At 38.9% G+C, this 6,160-nt stretch overlaps 1 long non-coding RNA gene across 2 annotated transcripts; it reads right to left on the reverse strand.

Moving 5' to 3' along the window:
• Nucleotides 1–416: 416 nt before the first annotated feature.
• Nucleotides 417–5,947, reverse strand: LOC114529582. Of its 2 annotated transcripts, none has more exons than XR_003687649.1 (2): nt 5,614–5,947; nt 417–983 (listed from the first exon to the last, which is right to left on the reverse strand). It is a non-coding gene; the product is annotated as an uncharacterized LOC114529582 (long non-coding RNA). The 2 variants fall into 2 exon arrangements; XR_003687648.1 differs by lacking the exon at nt 5,614–5,947 and adding an exon at nt 1,196–1,696.
• Nucleotides 5,948–6,160: the final 213 nt, after the last annotated feature.

Here is a 6,160-nt window from a genome sequence, read left to right on the forward strand (position 1 = left end):
GGAGAACGAGGTGTCTGCGAAGGCCAAGCAAAAACAAGATAGGGTGAGTATATTATATTCGTGCACCATTACCAGAGAAACTCTTTAAATGGTGAAAACGTTAAAATGTTCCACTTTTATTTTTCATGTATCCTATTTCTAAAGCAGTTAGCTACATTTAATTTTCTTTTAGATAAAAAAAAGATGCCCTGAATGTGGAAAAAATAGGGCAACATTACCAACGCATTTAAAAGTTATCCACGGATATACGCAAGAAAAGGCCCGCAACACAGCAAGGTTGCAGCGAAAAGGCAAAAACCAAGGCGGCAAACTTGCAATCTTGGAGCCTTGCGTTGTCGAGAATTGCACCCGGACGTTGGTAAAGATGGCCCACATATTTGCAATTACCATAAAATACAAAAAGGATCAGAGGATTGTTCGTAAGTACGAAAACTCGATGATGTAAAACTCAAAACCTAAATTTACAAATTTAAGTAATAAATGGTTAATCCCCATTCTGTAGTCTGATGTGCAAAGCGAGAGAGTGGCGAGGAATCCGGAGACGGGCGAGGAATAGAAAATGCGCCTTCCCACAGCCCAGTCACGGCCCTCTGGCACCTAAAGACCCGGAGAGGGGGGAGCTAGCAACGAGGGTAAAAAAAAACCCGGTCCTAAAACTCTTTCAGAACTATTTGGAAAGCTTCGACGGGGGTAAAAAAAGCTACAGCAGAGAAGAAGTGAGCAACGTTGGAAAGTTACTTTTTCAGGTTGACCAAACGGTGAACGATTGCTCGCTTCTTTGGAAGGAGGAGACGGTCGGAATAATTAGGAGGACTTTCTTCGAGGGCAACTACTTAAGAGAAGTTCCGAAGCAACCTGGCACATTAGCACATTACAGTTGCTCTTATATGTCTTTTCTAAAGTTTGCTAAAGCACACAATCTCCAATTGAAATGCTTGATGGACTTCGACCAAGATGACTTGAACAGCATAGAAGCAGCAATCCTAAAGATAAAAAATTGGGGAAAAATCATCAACAAGGATAAACGGCGCAGATCGCACGAGCTTCAGCTAAACAAAGGCAGAATTTGATTACGGCGGAACAATACCAAACTGTGCTCAATTGCGAAGAATCTATAAGTATTCGAAATAATTTCCTCCAGGTATCGTCCCAGTCGATAATCACGGAAGAGATCTTCAACGAATTCAGGGATTACCTTATGCTTTCTCTGCTTCTGAGAAATGCGCAGCGACCCGGCGCGATTTCCAACTTAACCGTGGATGAGTTTCGTGTGGCAGAAAGGCGAGAAACGGACGAAGGCAATTCGCTGATGGTAACCCATTCGTGGAAGCACAAAACTTCCAGCAACGGTCCAGCACCATTAGTTTGGAGTGAATGCGACTTTTCTATGGCGACCAAGTATCTCAGATACCTACGGCCGAGGTATGCAACATATTCATCGCAAGGTAAAGCGCGGAACAATCACTTCTTTATCACAACGGCTGGGAAACAGTTAATTGGTGGCAAAGTAACGTGTCGTGTAAACAATCTCGCGACGCGCCTTTGTCCCAATTCAAAAGCTACATTCACAGCCACGATTATTCGCAAGACCGTAGTAACGGCGCAGCGGGAAATATCTCGCAATGATACTTGTACCATACAAAGATTCCACTGGCTAATGCAATGAGTCACTTGCCACAAACTTCAGACAACTACTGCTCTGTTATTATAATAACTTGTAGGTACACCACGTAAGTATTAAATACTGCAAAGCTTTCGGTCCGTTAACCCGGACCTTCATCAGTGCAATTACTTGAATACACGTTTGCGCGTCACTTAAATATCATGTTAGTCGTGATTAGTTTGCTCGCGCTATTAATTAAACGGTTTCATTTAATTAAGTTCTAATTAATGCGCGCGCCCTAGACAAGTATTTGACTAAGAGACACCGAAAAGAGCACGCCACGTACTATTAAGTGGCTTTCCCTCTTGGACGATAGTTTGATGTTTATAAATTTCAATAGATTCTCTCATTTTACGAGAGACAGTAAACTTATCGTTTGCTAAAATGGTAGCATCGTTCCATTTAATGCGATGATCATAAGTCCATGCATGGTGAGCTACTGCAGACTTATCCAGTTTACCTTTCTCGCAGTTCGTCTTATGTTCTTTAAGACGTATTGAGAGATTTCTACCGGTCTCTCCAATGTAAACCAAACCACATTCACATGGAATGCGGTACACACCAGGTTTCTGTTGTTCATCGACGCCATCCTTGTGTGTGTAAAGAGCGCGAAACAATTTGTTATTGCTAGAATGGTAAACTTGTATTCCAACTTCTTTTAAAATCCTAACGATTTTATATGAAGCTGGGCCAATATATGGTAAACAGACAGAGGATAGATATTCCGTGTCTTGCCTCTGTCTTTGCTGTTCATTCATAGCATGTTCTATGAATTTCTTAGGATAACCATTCATGTGCAGAACATCCTTCAAATGCTTTAACTCTGAGTCAATGCTATTTGAATCACAAATTGTTTTGGCACGGTTGATTAATGTTTTGCATACTGATCTTTTAATGCTAGGATGGTGAAATGAACTATAATTCAGATATCTGTCAGTGTGTGTTGGTTTTCTATAAACTTTATGGCCCAAAGTCCCGTTCTCTTTTACATCAAATAAGATATCTAAGAAAGATATAGAGTTATCTTTCTGTATTTCTAATGTGAATTTAATTGAAGGGTGTATACTATTAATGTGATCTAAAAATTTATTCAAATTTTCTAAACCATGCGACCAACTACTTAATGTGTCATCTACATATCTAAACCAGAAACCAGGTTTTAAACATGCTGTAGCTATAGCTTTCTTTTCAAATTCTTCCATGAATAAATTAGCCATAACTGGTGATAAGGGACTACCCATAGGAGCACCATGAGTTTGCTCGTAGTATTTCTCCCGCCACTGAAAACTAGTTGTATTCAGGCACAATTTCAGTAGTTCATATATACTCTCAGGAGAAAGGCTAGTCCTTTTAGAGAGGGTATCATCTGAAAGCAGCCTGTCTTTCGCAATGTTACACGCCTCATCTACTGGTACATTAGTAAATAAACTAACTACGTCGAAACTGACAAGAATTTCATTTTTACCTAATCTAACATCTTGCATATTCGTAACAAATTCTTTAGAATTAACTACATGATGTTCAGTTTGACCAACAACTGGTTTTAAAATTCTAGCAAGATATTTAGCTAAATTATAAGTCGGTGAACCTTGGGATGCAACTATAGGCCTAAGAGGTACACCTGATTTATGTATTTTGGGTAAACCATAAAATTTTGGGCACACACTACATGAAGGTCTCAAATAATCATGAAGGTTTTGAGACAAAATACCTGATTTCCTAAGTTCAGATAGTTTAGAACATACTTTACGTTCAATATTGGCTGTAGGATCACGTTTTAGCTCTTTATATGTTGGAGTTTCAAGAAGAGCATGGATTTTACTTTCGTACTCTGCACGATTTAATAAAACCGTAGCATTACCCTTATCAGCCTTTAAAATATGTATAGACTTATCTGCCCTTAGGTTCCTCACTGCATCCTTCTGCTCCTTGGAAAGATTAGACTTGGGTAAAGTTGTACGTCGCAAGACCTCAGTTACTTTAACACGAATGTTGGATGCTATATCATCTCTGAGATGATTCAACTTTGGTTCCAGATGTTGAACGATTTCTTCTTTAGGAATCTTGCGTGGTACAACAGCGAAATTTAAACCCAATGCCAAGACTTCTTCTTCAACCGGCATAAGTTTTCGCGCACTTTGGTTAACAACAGTGCGTCTTAGAGTGTCAACAGCCAAATCTTCTTGTCTTCTTTTATCTTTTGATCTTTCGGACGTCAATCTTGTGTATTTGGCGATCTGTGTTGAGCGAGCTTTATTAAAGGTACGCGTAAAAGAAGCATCTATCATTCTTTTTGCAACAGCAAAATGTTCTTCTTCAAAAGTTAACCAAAGTTCTTCTGTAAGAGTAGCGATGTTGTCATCCACTCCGCTTAGTTGTTTACGCGTCCAAGCAATTCTTTCTCGTAACAGTGCCAACTCGGCTTTCTTCAAGATTTTGCCTGCATGCTTAGTATGGAAACAATTAAACATACGCAAACCTTTCGGAACAACTTCGTTGTCTCGACACCTTTTCAGGAAGGTTAAGTTGTTGATTAATCTTGAGCGTTGTTGTGAAAGCCGGTCAAGTCGTTTAAATGATTTATGAAAATACTCTCCATAGAGTTCTGTAATAATTTTCTTGTATGATTGCATGGCGACTTTAGTAATTATAATAACTTGTAGGTACACCACGTAAGTATTAAATACTGCAAAGCTTTCGGTCCGTTAACCCGGACCTTCATCAGTGCAATTACTTGAATACACGTTTGCGCGTCACTTAAATATCATGTTAGTCGTGATTAGTTTGCTCGCGCTATTAATTAAACGGTTTCAGTGCCAAAACAATTTGTGATTCAAATAGCATTGACTCAGAGTTAAAGCATTTGAAGGATGTTCTGCACATGAATGGTTATCCTAAGAAATTCATAGAACATGCTATGAATGAACAGCAAAGACAGAGGCAAGACACGGAATATCTATCCTCTGTCTGTTTACTATATATTGGCTCAGCTTCATATAAAATCGTTAGGATTTTAAAAGAAGTTGGAATACAAGTTTACCATTCTAGCAATAACAAATTGTTTCGCGCTCTTTACACACACAAGGATGGCGTCGATGAACAACAGAAACCTGGTGTGTACCGCATTCCATGTGAATGTGGTTTGGTTTACATTGGAGAGACCGGTAGAAATCTCTCAATACGTCTTAAAGAACATAAGACGAACTGCGAGAAAGGTAAACTGGATAAGTCTGCAGTAGCTCACCATGCATGGACTTATGATCATCGCATTAAATGGAACGATGCTACCATTTTAGCAAACGATAAGTTTACTGTCTCTCGTAAAATGAGAGAATCTATTGAAATTTATAAACATCAAACTATCGTCCAAGAGGAAAAGCCACTTAATAGTACGTGGCGTGCTCTTTTCGGTGTCTCTTAGTCAAATACTTGTCTAGGGCGCGCGCATTAATTAGAACTTAATTAAATGAAACCGTTTAATTAATAGCGCGAGCAAACTAATCACGACTAACATGATATTTAAGTGACGCGCAAACGTGTATTCAAGTAATTGCACTGATGAAGGTCCGGGTTAACGGACCGAAAGCTTTGCAGTATTTAATACTTACGTGGTGTACCTACAAGTTATTATAATTACTAAAGTCGCCATGCAATCATACAAGAAAATTATTACTATGCTCTGACTGATAAAACTGACGATGCAGTCAGCGCATATCAATTCATTCGAAATCAAGTTCATGGGAACGTGAAAGATTCTCTCACACGACCTGAAACTACACTTCCAACTGTGCCGTTAGTGGAAAACGAGCCAATTTCCCCCCAGCAAGAAACGCCAAATTGTTCATCACGACCGATGTTTGCAACTAGGAGAACTAGAAGAAAAATGTCTGCCACCGAAGAAAAACAATTCAAAACCGCAGTCGCCAATTTGCGACGAGACGAGAACTTACCCATTAAAATATTAATTACAGCTTTGAACAACAGCAATTATTGGAAATTGTGTCCTTCTGCAAAAGAATTCACAAAACAACAAATAAGAGACAAATTTAAAACCTTAGTAAGAATAGAAAAACGTGTAAGCAATAACGAAAATAAAACTTAAGAAATCTATTTTATAGTTATATTATTTTGGGGCTAATAATTAATTTCTCACAAGCAATATAACATTTGTGGTGGTTCTTAATCACAAACATAGAAGAGATGGTTACATATGTAGCTATTAAGCCATTTTTAAAAGCCCTACTCATGTAAGGTGAGTGCATGATGGCCTGTCAAAAACGTTGATCAGAATGTTGTCTTGCAAATTTATCTCTGCAGGCGACAGGTTGCAATGAGCCCTGGGGAACTTGGCATGCAATTGCTCAGAGAATTGCTTAAAATAAGGCAACCAGAATTAGAGGAGTCCATCTATATCTGAAATCATGTTTATGTTACTTTGCTGAATGGATAGAATAGGATTGCGTCTTGCAAATGGATGCCTGCAGAAGGCAGACAGGT

This window comes from Dendronephthya gigantea, unplaced genomic scaffold, assembly GCF_004324835.1.
Source record: "Dendronephthya gigantea isolate DGI-Jeju-01 unplaced genomic scaffold, DenGig_1.0 000057F, whole genome shotgun sequence".
Lineage (NCBI taxonomy): Eukaryota > Metazoa > Cnidaria > Anthozoa > Malacalcyonacea > Nephtheidae > Dendronephthya > Dendronephthya gigantea.